Raw genomic sequence first — 24,207 nt, forward strand, 5'->3', positions numbered from 1 at the left:
TTTTTTTTTTTTTTTTTTTAGATGGACTCACTCTATCGCCCAGGCTGGAGTGTAGTGGCATGATCTCCACTCACTGCAAGCATCACCTCCCGGGTTCACACCATTCTCATGCCTCTGTCTCCCGAGTAGCTGGGACTACAGGCACGCACCACCACGCCTGGCTAAGTTTTGTATTTTTAGTAGAGACGGGGTTTCACCATGTTGGTCAGGCTGGTCTCGAACTCCTGACCTCGTGATCCACCCACCTCTGCCTCCCAAGGTGCTGGGATTACAGGTGTGAGCCACCGCGCCTGGCAGCCCTGAATTCTTTCTTGCGTGAGATCCAAGAACCCCCTCTTGGGGGCTGGATCCGAACCCCTTTCCTGTAACACAAGCTCCCTTGGTTGATGCTTTAAGAGAACCATGAGATGGGGCAGGAAGGGGTTATAACGAGCGACTTCTAAGCTTTCTGTCATTTCTTCACCTCCTTTCCCTGTCTTCTCAGCTACTGCGTAAGCTTTATTTATTTAGAGACGGAGCCTCGCTCTGTCTCCCAGGCTGGAGTGCAGTGGCGCGATCTCAGCTCACTGCAACCTCCGCCTCCTGGGTTCAAGTGGTCCTCCTGCCTCGGCCTCCCGAGTAGCTGGGATTACAGGCATGCACCACCACGCCCAGCTAATTTTTGTATTTTTAGTAGAGACAGCATTTCACCATGTTGGTCAAGATGGTCTCGATCTCCTGACCTTGTGATCCACCTGCCTCGGCCTCCCAAAGGTCTGGGATTGCAGGCGTGAGCCACCACACCTGTCTGCTACTGTGTATGCTTTCTAGGAGGCCAGGATATGCCTCCCCAGACAAGACTGTGGGAAATCAGTATATGCCACTTTAAAATACATTTCACCCCAAAATATATTTACTTGACATATTTTGAAATGGTCCTGCAAAACTGTCTGTTGGCTGACCACAGAGGCTCACGCCTGCAATCCCAGCACTTTGAGAGGCTCAGGTGGGTGGATCACTTGAGGACAGGAGTTCAAGACCAGCCTGGACAATACGGTGAAACCCTCTCTCTACTACAAATACAAAAACTAGCCGGGTGTCATGGCGGGCGCCTGTACTCCCAGCTACTCGCGAGGCTGAGGCAGGAGAATCACTGGAACTCGGGAGGCAGAGGTTGCCGTGAGCCAAGATCATGCCGCTGCTCTCCAGCCCAGGCAACAGAGCAAGACTCCGTCTCCAAAAATTAAAAATAAATAAATAAATAAATATATAAATATATAAACAAACATAAAACCAAGCTGCTGGCTGGGTGAGGTGGCTCACGGCTGTAATCCCAGTACTTCTGGATGCTGAGGCAGGCAGATCAGGTGAGGTCAGGAGTTCGAGACCAGCCTGGCCAACATAGTGAAACCCTGTGTCTACTGAAAAACAAAAACAAACAAACAAACAAACAAAATTTAGCCAGGCGTGGTGGCGTACCTCTGTAATGCCAGTTACCTGGGAGGCTGAGGTGGGAGAATTACTCCAACTCCGGAGGCAGAGGTTGCAGTGAGCTGAGATCGCTCCACTGCACTCCAGCCTGGGCGACAGAGTGAGACTCTGTCACAAAAAATAAAACAAATAAAATAAAACAGCCAGACACGGTGGCTCACGCCTGTAATCCCAGCACTTTGGGAGGCTGAGGTGAGCAGATCATGTGAGGTCACAAGTTTGAGACCAGCCTGGCCAACATGGTGAAACCCCGTCGCTACTAAAAATACAAAAATTGGCCGGGTGTGGTGGCTCACGCCTGTAATCCCAACACTTTGGGGGGCTGAGGCGGGCGGATCACGAAGTCAGGAGATCGAGACCATCCTGGCTAACACGGTGAAACCCCTTCTCTACTAAAAATACAAAAAATTAGCTGGGCGTGGTGGCGGGCGCCTGTAGTCCCAGCTACTCGGGAGGCTGAGGCAGGAGAATGGCGTGAACCCGGGAGGCGGAGGTTGCAGTGAGCCGAGATCGCGCCACTGCACTCCAGCCTAACAGACTGAGCAAGGCTTCATCTCAAAATAAATAAATAAATAAATAAAATAAAATAAAGTAAAATAAGTAAACAAACAAAAACATATAAAACCAAACTGCCGCTCAACCAGCTTGGATACGTGTTCTCAGGATCTCTTTACACTATTTTCCCTGGGCCTTCTTGCTCACTCATATTTGGCTCAGAATAAATCTCTTTAAATATTTTGCAGTGTTTGGGACGGACTGTCGCTCTGTTGCCCAGGCTGGAGTGCAGTGGCGCGATCTTGGCTCACTGCAACCTACGCCTCCTGGGTTCAAGCGATTCTCCTGCCTCGGCCTGCGGAGTAGCTGGGACTAGAGGCACCTGCCACTACACCCAGCTAATTTTTGTATTTTTAGCAGAGATGGGGTTTCACCATGTTGGCCAGGCTGGTCTGGAACTCCTGACCTGATGATCCCCCCGCCTCAGCCTCCCACAGTGCTGGGATTACAGGCTTGAGCCACTGCGCCTGGCCGGCTCTTTTTTTTTTTTTTTTGACAGGTTCATGCGTCTCTTCTGCCTGGAGACCCTTCAGGAGGATGTGCCTTGTCACGCTGTTTCAGGAGGATGTGTACTGTCTCGGAGGGAACGTGACATGTTAAATTTGTCATAGGTCAGACAGTTCCTCATTCAGATTCTTCTGCCCTGAGTTCTCACTTCTATCCTGGTTCATCATTACGGAGCAAAACATTTCAGTTCTTTAGACTTCACTTAAAAAAAAGAAAATCCCCAACCACATTACCGACAGGCCGAAGGAAGCACGTACAGGGTTCTACGCAAACATCGCCGCTTCTCGGATCTGCTGTCTCCACGGATTTTCCTGCTGTAAACTGTGAAAGGTAAATAAGTCTCAGGACCCCAAAATCATGAAAGGTTATAGTGGAAACTGTCTTAGGCAAACCTGCCTCGCATTTTATTCGTAAATAAGGTACTACAAAGGTTTTAAAAATTACATACTGGGGCTGGGCGCCATGGCTCACGCCTATAATCCCAGCACTTTGGGAGGCCAAGGCTGGTGGATCACCTGAGGCCAGGAGTTTGAGACCAGCCTGGCCAACGTGGAGAAACCCTTTCTCTGCTAAAAATACAAAAATTAGTTGGGCATGGTAGTGCATGCCTGTAATCCCAGCTACTCAGGAGGCTGAGGCAGTAGAATTGCTTGAACCTGGGAGGCGGAAGTTGCAGTGAGCTGAGATCGTGCCATTGCACTCCAGCCTGGGTGACAGAGAGAGACTCCATCTCAAAAAACAACACAAAACAAAACAAAAAAAGAACTACATATCTCCCTCACAATCTGGCCACAAGGAAATCCTTGGAGACAAAGGACAAACAGATTTCAAAGTCTGATTGTTTCCTCTCCCCTACCTTTTTTTTTTTTTTTACTAAGAGTTTCGCTCTGTTGCCCAGGCTGGAGTGTAGTGGCGTGATCTCCACTCACTGCAACCTCTGCCTGGGAGATTTAACCGATTCTCCTGCCTCAGCCTCCTGAGTAGCTGGGATTACAGGCACCCACCACCACACCACACCTGGCTAATTTTTGTATTTTCAGTAGAGACGGGGTTCCACTATGTTGGCCAGGCTGGTCTCGAACTCCTGACCTCAGGTGATCCACCTGACTCGGACTCCTGAAGAGCTGGAATTACAGGGGTGAGCCACTGCGCCTAGCTCCTCTGCCCTATTGTTCATGTAAAAATGCAGATTTAGGCCTGGGCGCGGTGGCTCATGCCTGTCATCCCAGCACTTTGGGAGGCCGAGATGGGCAGATCACGAGGTCAGGAGATCGAGACCATCCTGGCTAACAGGGTGAAACCCCGTCTCTACTAAAAATACAAAAAAATTAGCTGGGCATGGTGGTGGGCGCCTGTAGTCCCAGCTACTCAGGAGGTTGAGGCAGGAGAATAGCTTGAACCCAGGAGGCGGAGGTTGCAGTGAGCCAAGATCGCACGACTGCACTCCAGCCTGGGCAACAGAGCGAGACTCTGTCTCAAAAAAAAAAAAAAAAAAAAAAAAAAATGCAGATTTACTGAGCCAGGCTAAACTGTGTATTCTGTGGAAAACTGATCAAGGACTCGAATGAAACCTTTTGTCACTTAGGGCCTTACCGGACATCATCAATGCATATCTTACACGTATTGATTGATGTCTCATATATCCCTAAAATGTATAAAAGCGGCCGGGTGCAGTGGCTCATGCCTGTCATCCCAGCACTTTGGGAGGCTGAGGCAGGTGGATCACTTGAGGCCAGGAGTTCGAGAACAGCCTGGCCAACATGGTGAAACCCTGTCTCTACTGAAAATACAAAAATTAGCCGGGCGCGGTGGCAGGTGCCTGTAATCTCAGCTACTCGGGAGGTTGAGGCAGGAGAATCGCTTGAACCTGGGTGACGGAGGTTGCAGTGAGCCGAGATCGCAGCACTGCACTCCAGCCTTGGCTACAGAATGAGACTCTGTCTCAAAAAAAAAAAAAAAAAAAAAAAAAAATACAAAAATGAGCTGCGTGTGGTGGTCCATGCCTGTAATCCCAGTGACTCAGGAGGCTGAGGCAGGAGAATCGTTTGAACCCGGGAGGCAGAGGTTGCAGTGAGAGTGAGCCGAAGATCGCACCACTGCACTCCAGCCTGGGTGACAGAGCAAGACTGGATCTCAAAAAAGAAAAAAAAAAAAAAAAAAAAAAAAAAAAGGCCGGGCACAGTGGCTCACGCCTGTCATCCCAGCACTTTGGGAGGCCGAGGCAGGTGGATCACTTAAGGTCAGAAGTTCAAGAACAGCCTGGCCAAGATGGTGAAACCCCGTCTCTACTAAAAATAGAAAAATTAGCTGGGCGTGGTGGTGAGCGCCTGTAATCCCAGTGACTCGAGAGCCTGAGGCAGGAGAATCATTTGAACCTGGGAGGCAGAGGTTGCAGTGAGAGTGAGCTGAAATGGCACCCCTGCACTCCAGCCTGGGTGACAGAGCAAGACTGGATCTCAAAAAAAAAAAAAAAAGAAAAAAAAAAAGGCCGGACGCAGTAGCTCAAGCCCGTCATCCCAGCACTTTGGGAGGCCGAGGCAGGTGGATCATTTAAGGCCAGGAGTTCGAGACCATCCTGGCCAACATGGTGAAACGCCGTCTCTACTAAAAATACAAAAATTAGCTGGGCGCATTAGTGGGTGCCTATAATCCCAGCTACTCGGAAGGCTGAGGCAGGAGAATCGCTTGAACACGGGAGGCGGAGGTTACAGTGATAGTGAGCTGAGATTGCACCATTGCACTGCAGCCTGGGTGACAGAACAAGACTGGATCCCCAGCTCCCTCCCCCCCCCCAAAAAAAATGTATGAAAGCAAATTGTGCCCTGTGTATCCACAGCACCTGTCATCGCGATTTCCTGAGGCTCTGTCATGGGCAGGCGTCCTTAACCTCGGCAAAATGAACTTTCTAAATGGACTGAGACCTGTCTCAGATACCTCTTTTTTGGTTTACAGGACATTTTGCACTCACGGAAAATTATGCAACATCTTTCCGTTTTGTCTGTACCGCTTATACTTTTTTCTCTTCTTCTTTTTTGTGTTTATAGAATGAGTTTTCTTTCCCCTTTCTGGAAATTTTCGGCTGATCCTAAAATAGAGGCCGCCAAGCTTCCTTCTCAGATTCAAAGCAAGAATGATGGAGAGTGAGGGAAATCATGATATTTTACCCCAACACAGGGCTCCGTGGTATAACAAGGATTTTTAATGAAAAACCCTTTCATGCCGGGCGCGGTGACTCACGCCTGTCATCCCAGCACTTTGGGAGGCCGAGGAGGGCAGATCATGAGGTCAGGAGATCGAGACCATCCTGGCAAACACAGTGAAACCCCATCTCTACTAAAAAAAAAAAAAATACAAAAAAAAAAAAATTAGCTGGGCGTGGTGGCGGGCGCCTGTAGTCCCAGCTACTCAGGAGACTGAGGCAGGAGAATCACTTGAACCTGGGAAGCAGAGGCTGCAGTAAGCCAAGATTATGCCCCTGTACTCCAGCCGGGAGCAGTGGTTCACGCCTATAATCCCAGCACTTTGGGAGGCCGAGGCGGTTGGATCACCTGAGGTCAGGAGTTCAAGACCAGCCTGGCCATCACAGTGAAACCCCATCTCTACTAAAAAAAAAACAAAAAAGTAAAAACAGTTATCTGGGCACGATGGCTCATGCATATTATGCCAGCTATTTGGAAGGCTGAGGAGGCAGGAGAATCGCTTGAACCTAGAAGACGGAGGTTGCAGGGAGCCAAGATTGCACCACTGCACTGCAGCCTTGGAAACAGAATGAGACCATCTTAACAGAAAAAAAAAATACAGCTAAGAAACATATTTTGGGGCAACATATGTTGTTTTTTTCTCTGTCTTGTAACGTTTGCCAGAGTCAGGTTGGAAAGTAAGTCACGATATACCGGGTTCAATAAATCCCATTTGATGAGAATTTATGGTTTGTAGGGCTTGCCTCCTCAGACCTCTTAGATAGGAATTTGGGCAAGATGAAAAAAGTCAGAGGCCCGGTGTGGTGGCTGGTGCCTATAATCCCAGCACTTTGGGAGGCTGAGGCGTGTGGATCACTTGAGGTCAGGAGTTTGAGACCAGCCTGGCCAACCTGGTGAAATGTTGTCTCTACTAAAAACACAAAAATTACTCAGGCAGTAGTGGTACGTGCCTGTAATCTCAGCTACTTGGGAGGCTGAGGCAGGAGAATTGCTTGACCTTGGGAGGCAGAGGCTGTGGTGAGCTGAGATTGTGCCACTCCAGTCTGGGTGACAGAGTGAGACTCCATCTAAAAAAAAAAAGAAAAAAAGAAAGAAAAAAAAAAAGAAAAAGAAGAAGCTAGGTGCAGTGGCTCATGCGTATAATCCCAGCACTTTGGGAGGCCGAGGCGGTTGGATCACCTGAGGTCAGGAGTTCAAGACCAGCCTGGCCAACATGGTGAAACCCCATCTCTACTAAAAATACAAAGAAAATTAGCAGGGCATGGTGGCAGGTGCCTGTAGTCCCAGCTACTCAGGAGGCTGAGGCGGGAGAATCGCTTGAACCCAGGAGGTGGAGGTTGCAGTGAGCTGAGATTGCACCACTGCACTCCAGCCTGGGCGGCAGAGTGAGATGCCGTCTCAAAAAAATAAAATAAAATAAAATAAAAAAGAATAAAGAAAAAAATCAGAGTTCAGTCCCCAGTAGAAATTATATATTGCTCCTCAATAGAATTCCTCTTTCCCCCCAACCCTATAACCTTTTTTTTTTGTACCAGGATGCAATTCCCTATCCTTTCTGTAGTCTCAATGTGGTGTACTAGCTTCTGAACCTTATTGTGGGGTGGAGTCCTCATTCTGAAGAATCTGGTGTATGCACATTCTATCAATGTGTAAATCTGGCTGGGTACAGTGGTTCACGCCTCTAATCCTAGCACACTGGGAGGCCGAGGGAGGCGGATCACCTGAGGTCAGGTGTTCGAGACCAGCCTGACCAATATGGAACAACCCTGTCTCTACTAAAAATAGAAAAATTAGCCAGGCATGGCAGCACATGCCTGTAATCCCAGCTACTGGAGAGGCTGAGGCAGGAGAATCAGTTGAACCTGGAAGGTGGAGGTTGCAGTGAGCCGAGATCATGCCACTGCACTCCAGCCTCGGTGACAGAGCGAGACTCCGTCTCAAAAAAAAAAAAGAAAAATAAAGTGCATGTCTTTTCTCTTATTAATCAATCTGCCTCATGTCTGTCATCTACAGCAAACCTATAGGGGACCAAGAGCTTTCAGCCCTCGAGAAGAGTTTCTCGAGTTTAAACCAAAAATCTAAAGAGTGAAATCCGGCCGGGTTCGGTGGTTCATGTCTGTAATCCCAGCCCTTTAGGAGGCCAAGGTGAGCGGATCATTTGAAGTCAGGAGTTCCAGACCAGCCTGGCCAACATGGTGAAACACCATCCCTACTAAAAATACAAAAATTAGCTGGGTGTGGTGGTGGGCACCTGTAATCCCAGCTACTCAGGAGGCTGAGGCAGGAGAATCACTTGAACCCGGGAGGCGGAGGTTACAGTGAGCCGAGATCGCGCCACTGCACTCCAGCCTGGGCGACAGAGCAAGACGCTGTCTCCAAAAAAATAAATAAATAAATACAAAAATTAGCTGGGCATGGTGGCACGTGCCTGTAATCCCAGCTACTCAGGAGGCTAATGCAGGAGAATTGCTTGAACCCGGGAGGTGGAGGTTGCAGTGAGCGGAGATCGCGCCATTGCACTCCAGCCTGGGCGACAGAGTAAGACGTTGTCTCCAAAAAAAAAAAAAAAAAAAAAAAAAAAAAAAAATACAAAAATTAGCTGGGTGTGGTGGCAGGTGCCTGTAATCCCAGCTACTCAGGAGGCTGAGGCAGGAGAATCGCTTGAACCCGGGAGGCGGAGGTTGCCGTGAGCAGAGATCGCGCCACTGCCCTCCAGCCTGGGCGACAGCACGAGACTCTGTCTCAACAAAAAGAGTGAAATGTGATTTCGCACACCTATAAAACGTGCAACAAGCTGTCCAAATCCAGACTCTTAGTACCCCAATCTGGGTGGTAACTTAAGATGCCTCATTTCTGTCTTTCTTAAAATTTGTAATAACTTAATCTGTTTTGTATACACGAGGGATGGGGGAATCTTACGATGTTGCCCGGGCTGGTCTGGAATTGCTGTGGCCTCAAGCAATCCTCTGTCACCTCAGCCTTCCAAAATATTGGGATTACGGGCGTGCGCCACCACGCCCAGCCTTAAATGTTCCATTTATTTATTTATTTATTTTGAGACAGAGTCTCACTCTGTCACCCAGGCTGGAGTGCAATGGTGCGATCTCAGCTCACTGCAACCTCCGCCTCCCGGGTTCATGCGATTCTCCTGCCTCAGCCTCCCAAGTAGCTGGGATTACAGGCGCCCGCCACCACGCCCCGGCTAATTTTGGGTATTTTTAGTAGAGATGGGGTTTCTCCATGTTGGCCAGGCTGGTCTCGAACTCCTGACCTTAGGTGATCCGCCCACCTCGGCCTCCCAAAGTCCTGGGATTACACCACGCCTGGCTTAGAGGGACTCCATCTTGAATAGGGGCTGGGAACAAGGAGGCTGGGACAGGCTGGGCAGCATTCCCTGGAGGTCAGACATTCCCGACGACGCAAGATATGTGAACAGATCGATACTGTTTACTAGACAGACCCAGGACTGAACAGACACAGAAACCTCCTGATGTGTTGATATCTTCAGAACAAAAGCTTTCCTAGTGTGAGAATCCGTTTTGCTTTAAAAATGATAATATTGGGCCAGGCGCGGTGGCCCACACCTGTCATCCCACCACTTTGGGAGGCTGAGGCAGGAAGACAGATTGAGTCTAGGAGTTCAAGACCAGCCCGGGAAACACAGTGAAACCCTCGTCCCTACAAAAATACAAATATTTGCCAGGAATGGTGGCATTTGCCTTTGACCCAGCTACTGGGGAGGCAGAGATGGGAGGATTGCTTGAGCCCAGGAATTCAAGACAGCAGTCAGCTGTGATTGCACCACTGCCCTCCAGCCTGGGTGACACAGCCAGATGATCTCAAAATAATAATAATAATAAAATATATATAATATGTATATATACAATATTGATTACTGCAAAAGATAGTCATGACAAAGATGAATCCTTTATCAGACACCCTTGTAGTGGAGCATCTCTCCCCACGATTTTTTTCTTTTAGTTATCTTTTTTTGGGGACAGAGTTTTGCTCTTGTTGCCCAGGCTGGAGTGCAATGGTGCGATCTGGGCTCACTGCAACCTCCACCTCCCAGGTTCAAGCGATTCTTCTGCCTCAGCCTCCCGAGTAGCTGGGATTACAGGCACACACTGCCACACCTAGCTAATTTTTTCTATTTTTAATAAAGGTGTGGTTTTGCCATGTTGGCCAAGCTGATCTCGAACTCCTGAGCTCAGGTGATCCGCCCGCCTCAGCCTCCAAAAGTGTTGGGATTACAGGCATGAGCCACCGTGCCCGGCCCCCCTTTACTATCTTAATAAGCTTGCTTTCAGTTTGCAATGTGAACTTGCCTCCAGTTCTTTCTTGGGCAAGATCCCAGAACCCTTTCTTGGAGTCTGGATCAGGACCCCTTTCTAGTAACCAGTAACACCATCACACTCCCTCCCCCTTTCAGCTCTGCGTTCATCTCTTTTCCTCTCTCTTTTTTTTTTTTTTTTTTTGAGATAGAGTCTCGCTCTTGTTGCCCAGGCTGGAGTGCAGTGGTGCAATCTCAGCTCACTGCAAGGTCTGCCTCCCGGGTTCAAACGATTCTCCTGCCTCAGTCTCCTGAGTAGCTGGGATTACAGGTGCTTGCCACCACCATGCCCGGCTAATTTTGTATTTTTAGTAGAGACGGGGTTTCTCCATGTTGGCCAGGCTGGTCTCGAACTCCTGACCTCAGATGATCCGCCCGCCTCAGTCTCCCAAAGTGTTGGGATTACAGGCGTGAGCCACCACGCCCGGCCGCGTTCATCTCTCGAAACGGCTTCCGGATGCCACAGATAGCTATGAATTCACGTAATAATTCCGTGCTAGATACTACACCCCAACGCCCTGTAGCTTAGCAATGTACAGCCAATCATTAATCAATTGTTTTTTCTGTAAACCAACGAGAATTCCCAGCAGCTTCACAGAAGCCCCTCCCTGTCCTCCAGCAACACCTCCCTCTTTTTATTTTATTTTATTTTTTTAATTTTGCTTTAAAAACCTGCATATAACAAAGGCAGAAGACAACTCATATGCAAGGTTCCTTGGCTCTCAGTCTTCTGGGCCGCTGTCCCCACTTCGGCTCGAGTCAACGTTTGAAATCTTATGTTATAGTTCAGTCTCTTTCTTTTCTATCGACAGACACAGCAGAAACATGTACCCGGGTGACTCGACATGCTCAAAGACCCCAGAAGGAAAGAACTTAGCTTACCCCCACGGCATCCGCTTCCTCTCCTTCCACCTGCCTTTCTTCTCTCGGAGACTCCCGCTTCTCAGTAGCTCCTTTCAGAGTTCCTCTGTGTCATCATAGCCTCCCTGCCCCTCCCTCCCCAGCTTCCTCATTTCATAGGATTGGGAAACCTGTAACTGCTCCGTGAGTTCATTGGCTCCTGACCTCGGCTCCAAAGACTGGCCCGTGGAACAGCTCAAGTGTGAGTCCCACACACATCTACACACACACACCTGCACACACGTATGTCTGCACACATATCTGCACACGGAGACCTGCACACGCACACATCCCCACACGCCTGCACACACGTGTACACACACTCCTGCACACATGCTTGCACGCGCGTGCATGTTTGCACACACATCTGCACACACAGACCTGCACACACATATCCCCACACACCTGCACACAGTGCGCACGGGTGTACACACAGCTACACACACATCTGCACACACACCTGCACAGACATGCATGTCTGCACACACAACTGCACACACAGACCTGCACACACACATCCCCACACACCTGCACACAGTGCACATGGGCATACACACAGCTACACACACATCTGCACAAACAAGCACACTGGCACAGTCCTGCACACACACCTGCACACACATACATGTCTGCACACACATCTGCACACACAGACCTGCACACTCACACATCCCCAATCTCCTGCACGCACACGCATATCTGCACACACAGACGTGCACACACATCCCCACACACCTACACACAATGCACATGTGCATACACACAACTACACACACATCTGCACACACACCTGCACACACATCTGTACACACACACCTCCATACACATGCATGTCTGCACACACAGACCTGCACACACACATCCCCACACACCTGCACACAATGCACATGTGCATACACACAACTACACACACATCTGCACACACACCTGCACACACATCTGTACACACACACACCTCCATACACAAGCATGTCTGCACACACAGACCTGCACACACACATCCCCACACACCTGCACACAATGCACATGTGCATACACACAACTACACACACATCTGCACACACACATGCACACACACCTACACGCACGTCTGTACACACACACACCTCCATACACATGCATGTCTGCATACACAGACCTGCACACACACATCCCCACACACCTGCACACAGTGTACCTATCCATACACACAACTACACACACATCTGCACATGCCTCTGCACAAACAAGCATATTGGCACACACACACCTGCACACACACTTGCACACACACAAATACAGATGCCTTTTGTGCTGTCTACAAAATCATAAGAAACACCAAGCAGGCCAGGGGCAGTGGCTCACTAAAAAAAAAAAAAATACAAAAATTAGCCGGGCGTGGTGGCGAGTGCCTGTAATCCCAGCTACTCAGGAGGCTGAGGCAGGAGAATCCCTTGAACCCAGGAGATGGAGGTTGCAGTGAGCTGAGATGGTGCCATTGCCCTCCAGCCGGGGCAACAAGAGCAAAACTCCGTCTCAAAAAAAAGAACCAAGCAGACTGGACATGTGTTACGATACAAACAGTTGGCGCCTAAACAAAGCATAGGGCGTCATGCACATGCAATGGAAAACACCTGGATAGCAACATCAGCAAAGGTGAAAGATGGCTGACCAGGCTGCACCTCTACCGTCTTAGCCTCCCCATTCCTGCAGGAGCTGTCTAAGTCCATTCATGTTGCTGTAAACGAATACCTGAGGTTGGGTAATTGATAAAGAAGAAATCATCGGCTGGGCGCGGTGGCTCACGCCTGTAATCCCAGCACTTTGGGAGACCGAGGCAGGCGGATCATGAGGTCAAGAGATCAAGACCAGCCTGGCCAACATGGTGAAACCCCATCTCTACTAAAAACACAAAAATTAGCTGGGCGTGGTGGCGTGCACCTGTAGTCCCAGCTACTTGGGAAGCTGAGGCAGGAGAATCAATTGAACCCGGGAGGTGGAGCTTGCAGTGAGCCGAGATGGTGCCACTGCACTGCAGCCCGGCGACAGAGCGAGACTGTGTCTCAAAAAAAAAAAAGATTATAAATCATGCTGCTATAAAGACACATGCACACATATGTTTATAATGGCACTATTCACAATAGCAAAGACTTGGAACCAACCTAAATGTCCAACAACGATAGACTGGATTAAGAAAATGTGGCACATAGACACCATGGAATACTATGCAGCCATCAAAAATGATGAGTTCATGTCCTTTGTAGGGACAGGGTTGAAGCTGGAAACCATCTTTCTCAGCAAACTATCGCAAGGACAAAAAACCAAACACCGCATGTTCTCACTCATAGGTGGGAACTGAACAATGAGAACACATGGACACAGGAAGGGGAACATCACACACTGGGGCCTGTTGTGAGGTGGGGAGAGAGGGGGAGGGGTAGCATTAGGAGATATACCTAATGTTAAATGACGAGTTAATGGGTGCAGCACACCAGCATGGCACATGTATACATATGTAACAAAGCTGCATGTTGTGCACACGTACCCTAGAACTTAAAGTATAATAATAATAAAATTAAAAAAAAAAAGGTAAAAAAAAAAAAGAGATTATTTATTCGGCTCATAGTGGTTCTCCAGGTTGTCCAGGAAGCGTGGTGTTTGGACCTGCTTGTGGTGAGGACGTCACGCTGCTTCCAGTCATGACAGAAAGTGAAGGGAAGACATTGTGTGTGGAGAGACCACATGGGCAGAAAGGAAGCAAGAGAGAGGAGGGGAGGTGCCAGGGTCTTTTCAACAACCAGCTCTCCAGGAAACTGAGAATGAGAACTCACTCATGACTCTGGGGGCAGGACCAAGCCATTCATACGGGATTCACCCACATGGTTTAAACATCTCCCACCAGGCCCCACCTACCACACAGGGGGTCAAATTTCAACATGAAACCTGGCAGGACCAAACAAACCGTACCCAAACTGTAGCATGCTGCCTCTCTCCAGAATTGATGTAGAGAAGGTTATCTTCCCAAGAGCTCAAGCACGTGGCTCACGAAGGCTGCTGGAACTGGCCACCATGGTGGATCTTCTTGTGAATGGCTCATACTTTGTTGCTGACATCGATGTAGAGAAATTTAACTTTCCAAGAGTTCAACCAGATGGCTTACCAAGGCCCAAACTGCAAACTATAGTGGGTCTGCTTGTCAATGGCTCATACCCTGTTTCTGACTTTCACCATTCATGTAGAGAAGTTTGTCTTTCCAAGAGCCAAATCAGATGACTCACCAAGGCTGCTGGAAGTGGGCACAATAATGGGCCTTTTTGTCTTTAATGAGTCATGCCCTGTTGTTGACATCAATGTAAAGAAGTTTATCTTCCCAAGAATTCAACCAGATGGTTCACCCAGGCTGCTGGAACTGGGCATTATGGTGGATCTTTTTGTCAAAGGCTCATATCTTCTTGTTGACATTGATGTAGAGAAGTTTATCTTCCCAAGAGCTCAACCAGATGGCTCACCCAGGCTGCTGGAACTGGCACCACGGTGCATCTTCTTGTCAAAGGCCCATATCTTCCTTTTGACATTGATGTAGAGAAGTTTATCTTCCCAAGAGCTCAACCAGACGGTTCACCAAGGCTGCTGGAACTGGCACTGTTATACTTCTTCTTGTCAATGGCTCACACCTTGTTTCTGAGTTTCATCATCAATGTGGAGAACTTTAAATTCCCAAGAGTTCAACCAGATGGCTGACCAGATGCACAACGCGATATAATGGCTCGTATCTCACGGCTCACTCCGCGCTTAGGGCCAGATCCATTCAATTGTATATCAGACCCTCACAAAGCACCTTAAGCATTTTTCTTTTCTTTTCTTTTTAGATGGAGTTTTGCACTCTCTCCCAGGCTGGAGTGCAATGGTGCAATCTCGGCTCACTGCAATCTCCGCCTCCCGGGTTCATGCGATTCTCCTACCTCAGCCTCCCGAGTAGCTGGGATTACAGGCACCCGCCACCACACCTGGCTAAGTTTTTGTATTTTTAGTAGAGACGGGGTTTCACCATGTTAGCCAGGCTGGTCTCTATCTCCTGACCTTGTGATCCGCCTGCCTCGGCCTCCCAAAGTGCTAGGATTACAGGCATGAGCCACTGCACCCCGGCCTGAAGTGAGTTTTTCTTGTTGTTTTCTGTTCCTGGATGGGATGGCAGAACTGGTTGAGCCAGATGGCCAGTCTAGGTGGTGTCAGCTTATCCGCCAAATGCAGGCTCTGCAAAACATCTCAAGCATCGATCTTAGTTTTACAACAGTGACATACTCCTGCAGGAGCCCTAAACTGTAATTTCTAATTTTGTAGCTAATTTGTGAGTCCTCTGAAGGCAGACTGGACCTTAGCTCTTAGGGAAAGGGGCTGTTTTCCATTTTGTTTCAGAATTACACCACGAACTGAATTTCTTCTCTCTTTTTTTTTTTTTTTTAATTTTGAGAAGGAGTCTCGCTCTGTCGCCCAGGCTGGAGTGCAGTGGCGCGATCTCGGCTCACTGCAAGCTCCACCTCCTGGGTTCATGCCATTCTCCTGCCTCAGCCTCCCGAGTAGCTGGGACTGCAGGTGCCCGCTACCACACCCGGCTAATTTTTTCTATTTTTAGTAGAGACGGGGTTTCACCGTGTTAGCCAGGCTGGTCTCGATCTCCTGACCTTGTGATCCGCCCGTCTCGGCCTCCCAAAGTGCTGGGATTACAGGTATGAGCTACCTCGCCCGGCCTGAATTTCTTCTCAAAGTTAGTTCGGCCTACGCCCAGGGAATAACAAGGACAGCTTCAACGTTCAAAGCAAGACAGAGTCAGTTAGGTCTGGCCTCTTTCCCCCTCATAATTTCCTCAGTTAGCATTTTGCAAAGGCGGTTTTAGCCGCAAGCGCTGGGTTCTGTAGGGAACCAGGAATAGGAAGCTGCTGCCCCTACATGCGTGTGAACCCGGCAAATCTGAGACAGGACTCAGTGAATTTAGAAAGTTGATTTTGCCAAGGTTGGGAGCTTGTCACGGGACAATGATGTCTCACCCAACCAGCGTGTATCCAGCATGAACGTCGAATAACTGAGACAGGTCTCAGTCAGTTTAGGAAGTTGTTTAGCCAGAGCTAAGGATGTAGAGCCGTGACAGGTGCATAAGGGGCTCAGAGCACAGTGCGATTTGTTTTTTGTTTGTTTCTTTGTTTGCTTTGAGATGGAGTTTCACTCTTGTGGCCCAGGCTGGAGTGCAATGGTGCAATCTCGGCTCACTGCAACCTCCGCCTCCCGGGTTCACGCGATTCTCCTACCTCAGCCTCCTGAGTAGCTGGGATTACACGTGTGCGCCACCATGCCCGGCTAATTTTGTATTTTTAATAGAGACGGGGTTTCTCCATGTTGGTCAGGCTGGTCTCGAACTCCTGACCTCAGGCGATCTGCTCGCCTCGGCCTCCCAAAGTGCTGGGATTACAGGCGAGTCACCGCATCCGGCCTCACAGTTGGGTTTTATACATTCTAGGGATACATAAGAAATCAATTAACATAAGCAAGATGGGCCAGGGGCAGTGGCTCACACCCCTGACCTCAGGTGATCCGCCCCTGTCTGCCTCCCAAATGGCTGCATTCTTTTGAGTTTCTGATTAGCCTCTCTAAAGGAGGCAATTAGATATGCATCTATCTCAGTGAGCAGAGACGTCACTTTGAATACAATGAGAGGGAGAGGCTCTAAGCAGTTCCCAGCGGGGCCCAGAGATTTATTTTTCTTTCTTCTCGCCCAGGCTGGAGTGCAGTGGTGCGATCTGGGCTCACTGCAAGCTCCACCTCCTGGGTTCACACCATTCTCCTGCCTCAGCCTCCCGAGTAGCTGGGACTACAGGCGCCCGCCACCACGCCCGGCTAATTTTTTGTATTTTTAGTAGAGACGGGGTTTCACCGTGTTAGCCAGGATGGTCTCGATCTCCTGACCTCGTGATCCGCCCGCCTCGGCCTCCCAAAGTGCTGGGATTACAGGCATGAGCCACCGTGCCAGGCGATTTATTTTTCTTTCACAAGGGACATCAGCTTTCCTGGAAGGGGCTAGAAGCAGGTGAAGGAGGAGATGGGTTGGGGAGGAGGTGGGGTAGGGGAGCAGGGGAGCTGGGGAGAAAGTTGAGTTGGGGGAATGCAGAGATAAGAAATAAAAGTTCTGGGCTGGCCACGGTGGCTCACGCCTGTCATCCCAGCACTTTGGGAGGTGGAGGCGGGAGGATCACCTGAGGTCAGAGGAGTTAGAGACCAGCATGGCCAACATAGTGAAACCCTGTCTCTACTAAAAATAGAAAAATTAGCCGGGCATGGTGGCAGACGCCTGTCATCCCAGCTATTCAGGGGGCTGAGGCAGGAGAATTGCTTGAACCCGGGAGACAGAGGTTGCAGTGAGCCGAGATCGCGCCATTGCACTCCAGCCTGGGGGACAGGAGCGAGAGACTTTGTCTCAAAAAAAAAAAAAAAAAAAAAAAAAAAAAAAGAAAGAAAGAAAAGAAAAGAGAAAAGAAAAGAAAAGAAAAAAAAGAAATAGAAGCTCTGCTCTCAGGGGAATGGGATTAAGGGGCAAGGAGAGGGGCTCAGCTTCCCCAGGGAGAAACCATTCAGCTGAGGGGAGGGGTCTGCAGAGCACCTGCCCTCTGTCGGGTTGGGAGCATTCATGATGCTGCCAGAGAGCTTCTCATTCAGGCTGTTCTTTGTTCTCTACGTGACAGAAAGCGGCCCTCACAGGGGTCTCCCTGGGGCACCGTGATCAGAATGATCCTGTCCAGATAACTCCTTCCCAACTGGAAATTCTCCATGACAAAAAGCTCATGCTTCTGGGCCGGGCTCGCTGGCTCACGCCTGTAATCCCAGCACTTTGGGAGGTTGAGGCGGGCAGATCACGAGGTCAGGAGTTCAAGACCAGCCTGGCCAACATGGTGAAACACCATCTCTTACTAAACACACCAAAGAAATATTAGCTGGGCGTGATGGCGGGCGCCTGTAATCCCAGCTACTCGGGAGGCTGAGGCAGGCGAATCACCTGAACCCAGGAGGTGGAGGTTGCAGTGAGCTGAGTTCATGCCACTGCACTCCAGCCTGGACGACAAGAGTGAAACTCCATCTCAAAACATAAAACAAAACAAAACAAAACAAAAACAATCTCTTGCTGACCAGGCTCATTGACTCACACCTGTAATCCCAGCACTTTGGGAGGCCGAGACAGGTGGATCAGTTGAGGTCAGGAGCTCGAGACCAGCCTAGCCAACATGGGGAAACACCATCTCTACTAAAAACATCAAAAAAAGGCTGGGTGCAATGGCTTACCCTGTCATCCCAGCACTTTGGGAGGCCGAGGGGAGCGGATCACCTGAGGTCAGGAGTTCGAGACCAGCCTGACCCACAGGGAGAAACCCTGTCTCTACTAAAAATACAAAAATCAGCCGAGTGTGGTGGTGGGCACCTGTAATCCCAGCTACTCGGGAGGCTGGGGCAGGAGAATCGCTTGAACCCAGGAGGCGGAGGTGGCGGTGAGCCGAGATCGTGCCACTGCACTCCAGCCTGGGCAACAAGAGCGAAACTTCGTCTCAAAAAAAAAAAAACCCCGAAAAAAATTAGTCGGGCGTGGTGGCGGGCACCTGTAATCCCAGCTACTCGGGAGGCTGAGGCAGGGGAATCACTTGAACCCGGGAGTGGAGGTTGCAGTGAGCTGAGATCGTGCCACTACACTCCAGCCTGGGTGAGGAGAGTGAAACTCCGTCTCAAAACATAAAACAAAAAAAAAACAACAAAAAAAATCTTGCTGACCGGGCACAGTGGCTCACGCCTGTAATCCCAGCACTTTGGGAGGCCGAGAGGGGTGGATCACTTGAGGTCAGGAGTTCAAGACCAGGCTGGCCAATATGGTGAAAGCATGTCTCTACTAAAAATACAAAAACAAAAAAGAAAAATTAGCCGGGCGTGGGGGCAGGCAGCTGTACTCCTAGAAACTCAGGAGGCTGGGGCAGCAGAGTCTCTTGAACCTGGGAGGCAGAGGTTGCAGTGAGCCGAGATTGTGCCACTGCATTCCAGCCTGGGCAACAAGAGTGAAGCTCCATCTGAAAACATAAAAACAAAACAAAAGAAAAAACTGTTTCTGACCGGGCGCAGTGGCTCACGCCTGTAATCCCAGCACTTTGGGAGGCCGAGACGGGTGGATCACTTGAGGTCAGGAGTTCGAGACCAGGCTGGCCAACGTGGCAAAACCCTGTCTCTACTAAAAATACAGAAACAAAAAAAAGAAAGAAAAATTAGCCAGGCGTGGTGGCAGGCACCTGTACTCCCAGAAACTTGGGACGCTGAGGCAGGAGAATCTCTTGAACCTGGGAGGCGGAGGTTGCAGTGAGTCGAGATCGTGCCACTGCACTCCAGCCTGGGTGACAAGAGTGAAACTCCGTCTCATAACAAAAACCAAAAACCAAAAAACCCTCATTCCTCTGGAGCCCACAGACCTTCCAGAACCAAAATCCCATGGCCCAGAGGGGTCGGTTTCTACTTCTCTAGGACCGAGGATTACCTGGCAGCTGTGAGCTGCGGGATTTCAAATGTCCCTTGTCTGGCAGTTTATCCTAAAGGTTAGCGGCTGAGAGAAAGGTTCTGAGAACAGATGAGAAACAGGCTTTCCAAGAAACGGAGACTGGGTTTCCCGCTCTGCATGCTCTTCTGCCCACAGAAAGAATTCCCCACGTCTTATTATTCTCCCAGGTTTGGGCCAAAAACTCCGAAACTGATGTCCTTTTCAGAGGCTACTTATTAGCTACCGGTTTTTTTTGTTTTGTTTTGTTTTTTGAGATGGACTCTCTCTCTGTTGCCCAGGCTGGAGTGCAATGGTGCAATGTCGGCTCACTGCAACCTCCGCCTCCCGGGTTCAAGCGATTCTCCTGCCTCAGCCTCCCAAGTAGCTGGGATCACAGGCACCTGCCATCACGCCTGACTAATATTTTTTTTTTTGTATTTTTAGTAGAGATGGGGCGGCGGCGGGGGTGGTCTCACCGTGTTAGCCAGGCTGGTCTCGAACTCCGGACCTCAGGTGATCCGCCTGCCTCTGCCTCCCAAAGTGCTGGGATTACAGGCATGAGCCACTGTGCCGGCCTGTTTTGTGAATCTTATGATCTTGGTTTTCACGTGAATGCTGCTCAGCTGTGCCTGAATTCTAAAGGCAGGAGGCTGTAATGAGGCATGTCCGGCTCCACTTTCCATGACGGCCTGAACTAGACTTTCAGGTTAACTTTTTTTTTTTGAGACAGAGTCTCACTCTGTCACCCAGGCTGGAGTGCAGTGGCGCGATCTTGGCTCACTGCAAGCTCTGCCTCCTGGGTTCACTCCATTCTCCTGCCTCAGCCTCTTGAGTAGCCGTGATTACAGGCACCTGCCCCCACGCCCACCTAATTTTTTGTATTTTTAGTAGTGACAGGGTTTGACTATACTGGCCAGGCTGGTCTTGATCTCTTGACCTCAGGTGATCCTCCCGCCTCGGCCTCCCAAAGTGCTGGGATTACAGGCGTGAGCCACCGCGCCCGGCCTTAACTTTCAAATGTCCTTAGCTGAGGGAAGGGATCCATTCAGATGGTTGAGCAAGCATTCAAATTTTATTTGTGGTTTACATTAGTGATAACAGGAGCCTGTGGAGATGCTATAAACCTCTGTTTTTTCTCTTCTTTTCTCTTGTTTTTTTTTCTGTTTTTTTTTTTTTTTTTTTTTTTTTTTGAGACAGGGTCTCACTCTGTCCCCCAGGATGGAGTACAGTGGTGTGATCTCAACACACTGCAATCTCTGCTTCCGGATTCAAGTGATTCTCATACCTCAGCCTCCTAAGTAGCTGGGATTACAGGCATGCAGCACCATGCCCAGCTAATTTTTGTATTTTTAGTAGAGACGGGGTTGCACCCTGTTGGCCAGGCTGGTCTCGAACTCCTACCTCATGTGATCCGCCTGTCTTGGCCTCGCAAAGTGCTGGGATGACCGGCTGGGATCAAGGTGTCCAGGCAATTTTTTTTTTTTTTTTTTGAGACGGAGTCTCGCTGTCTCCCAGGCTGGAGTGTGGTGGCGCGATCTCAGCTCACTGCAAGCTCTGCCTCCTGGGTTCACGCCATTCTCCTGCCTCAGCCTCCTAAGTAGCTGGGACTACAGGCGCCCTCCACCACGCCTGGCTAATTTTTTGTATTTTTAGTAGAGACAGGGTTTCACCGTGTTGGCCAGGATGGTCTCGACCTCCTACATCACGTGATCCGCCTGTCTTGGCCTCACAAAGTGCTGGGATGACAGGCTGGGATCACCGTGCCCGGGGAATTTTATTAAAAAACTTATCTGTACACACGAGGTCTCACTATGTTGCCCAGACTGGTCTCGAACTCCTGGGCCCAAATGATCTGTCTGCAGAAAAACCCCAGAGTGATACATGATCTTGGCACATTCTTTTTTTTGAGACTGAGTCTCACTCTGTCACCCAGGTCGGAGGACAGTGGTTTGATCTCAGCTCACCGCAACCTCCACCTGCCAGGTTCAAGCGATTCTCCTGCCTCAGCCTCCCGAGTAGCTGGGATTACAGGTGCCCGCCACCATGCCAGGCTCATTTTTTGTATTTTTAGTAGAGACAGGGTTTCACCATGTTGGCCAGGCTGGTCTCGATCTCTTGACCTCGTGATCCACCCGCCTCGGCCTCCCAAAGTGCTGGGATGACAGGCGTGAGCCACCGTGCCAGGCGTGAAACTGTTCGTTTTTAAGCTTAGGTTTAACACAGTCTGGACAGCTGTGTAGAAACAGAATTGGTGGAAAAAGGTCTGATCTAAGGCTAATGAATGAGTGAGGAAATCCAGCCAGGCCTGTCTTTCTAGATTCTTCTTGGTGTCTCTCAGCAGAGCTCCTTTTCTTCTGGGTGTGGGGCAGAAGAAAAGAACGGAATTCCTGTTCCTCTCTGGAATGGAAATCTTAGGATCTTCAGACAAACAAGGGAGGTCATGGAATTTCCTTACGGCCAGTTTTTACACAGAAAAGGGGAGGGAAAATCAGAGTCCTATTTTTATTTATTTATTTATTTTAGACGGAGTCTCGCTCTGTGGCCCAGGCTGGAGTGCAGTGGCACGATCTCGGCTCACTGCAAGCTCCGCCTCCCGGGTTCACGCCATTCTCCTGCCTCAACCTCCCGAGTAGCTGGGACTACAGGCGCCCGCCACCACGCCCAGCTAATTTTTTGTATTTTTAGTAGAGACGGGGTTTCACCGTGTTAGCCAGGATGGTCTCGATCTCCTGACCTTGTGATCTGCCCGCCTCGGCCTCCCAAAGTGTTTGGATTACAGGTGTGAGCCACCGCGCCCGGCCTATTTATTTTATTTTATTTTTGAGGTGGAATCTCGCTCTGTTGCCCAGGCTGGAGTGCAATGGCGCGATCTCGGTTCACCACAACCTCCGCCTTCTGGGTTCAAGCGATTCTCCTGCCTCAGCCTCCCTAGTAGCTGGGACTACAGGCGCCCGCCACCACGCCCGGCTAATTTTGTATTTTTAGTAGAGACGGGGTTTCTCCATGTTGGTCAGGCTGGTCTCGAACTCCCAACCTCAGGTGATTCGCCCGCCTCGGCCTCCCAAAGTGCTGGGATTACGGGCGTGAGCCATTGTGCCTGGCCGAGAATTATTATCAATAGAAAAGAATGTCTGGGTTATAATGGTATAGGGTTTGGGGACCAAGGTTTTATCAAGCAGATGACGCCTCCAGGGAGCAGGCTTCAGAGAGAATAGATTGTAAATGTTTCTCTTTTTTTTTTTTTTTTTTTTTTTTGAGACACAGTGTTGCTCTGTCCTCCAGGCTGGAGTGAAGTAGCATGATCTCGGCTCACTGCAACCTCCGCTTCCCGGGTTCAAGTGATTCTTCTGCTTCAGCCTCCCAAGTAGCTGGGATTACAGGTGCCACCGTGCCCGGCTAATTTTTGTATTTTTTGTATTTTTTTTTTTTGCCACCAGACCCAGCCAATTGTAAATATTTCTTTTTCAGACTTAAGATCTGTGTTAGGCCGGGCGCGGTGGCTGAAGTCTGTAATCCCAGCACTTTGGGAGGCTGAGGAGGGCGGATCACCTGAGGTCAGGAGTTCAAGACCAGCCTGGCCAACATGGTGAATCCCTGTCTCTACTAAAAATACAAAAATTAGCCGGGCGTGGTGGCGCACGCCTGTAATCCCAGCTACTTGGAAGGCTAAGGCAGGAGAATTGCTTGAACCCGGGAGGCAGAGGTTGCAGTGAGCTGATATCATGCCACTGCATTCCAGCCTGGGCAATAGAGTGAGACTCCACCTCAAAAATAACCCCGTCTCTACTAAAAATACAAACTTAGCCGAGCATGGTGGCGCATGCCTGTAATCCCAGCTATTCGGGAGGCTGAGGCAGGAGAATCATTTGAACCCGGGAGGCAGAGGTTGCAGTGAGCTGAGATCATGCCACCGCACTCTAGCCTGGACAACAAGAGTGAAACTCCATCTCAAAAAAAAGAGAAAAATTATTTCAAACAATTACCAATCACCAAATGTTTAAATCTACCTATTACCTGGGAGCGTTCGCTGTGAGCTTCCCCATTTTTCCGGACTGAACCAATGTGTATCTTAAATATGTTTGATTCATGTCTCACGTCTACCTAAAATGTACAGAAGCAGCCCAGCCTGGTGTGGCTCCCGTCTGTCATCCCAGCACTTTTGGGAGGCCGAGGCGGGTGGATTGCCTGAGCTCAGGAGTTGGACACCACGCTGGGTATAGTGATGAAACCCTATCTGTACTAAAAATACAAAAAATTAGCTGGGCATGGTGGTGCGTGCCTGTAATCCCAGTTAGGAGGCTGAGGCAGGAGAATCACTTGAACCTGGGAGGCGGAGGTTGCAGTGAGCCGAGATCACGCCACTACACTCCAGCCTGGAAACAGAGCGAGACTCCATCTCAAAAAAAAAAAAAAGAAGAAGAAAGAAAAAGAAAAAAAGACAGACTCTCACTCTGTCCCCCAGGCTGGAGTGAAGTGTCCTGATCTCGGCTCACTGCGTCCTCCACCTCCTGGGTTCAAGCGATTCTCCTGCCTCAACCTGCCACGTAGCTGGGGTTACAGGCGTGCGCCACTGTGCCTGGTAATTTTTGTATTTTTAGTAGAGATGGGGTTTCACCACGTTGGCCAGGCTGGTGTTGAACTCCTGACCTCAAGTGATCCGCCCGCCTCAGCCTCCCAAAGTGCTGGGATTATAGGTGTGAGCCACCGCG

At 49.6% G+C, this 24,207-nt stretch overlaps 1 protein-coding gene across 11 annotated transcripts in view; it reads right to left on the reverse strand.

Annotated features, from left to right (window-relative positions):
* Positions 1 to 19,064, reverse strand: part of LOC129395249 (granulocyte-macrophage colony-stimulating factor receptor subunit alpha) — a 61,550-nt gene extending 42,486 nt beyond the window's left edge. For 2 of the 11 annotated variants that reach the window (XM_057301223.2, XM_055106991.3), the window contains exon 1: positions 10,948 to 11,014. The gene's annotated coding sequence lies outside the window, so the exon portion shown is untranslated. Of the gene's footprint in view, positions 1 to 2,765; positions 2,854 to 5,371; positions 7,036 to 10,947 lie in introns of those variants that run through there. The other 9 variants (XR_008622933.2, XR_008622932.2, XM_055106993.2 and 6 more) reach the window with 9 other exon arrangements.
* Between the last annotated feature and the right edge of the window lie 5,143 nt (positions 19,065 to 24,207).

This window comes from Pan paniscus, chromosome Y (assembly GCF_029289425.2).
Source record: "Pan paniscus chromosome Y, NHGRI_mPanPan1-v2.0_pri, whole genome shotgun sequence".
NCBI lineage: Eukaryota > Metazoa > Chordata > Mammalia > Primates > Hominidae > Pan > Pan paniscus.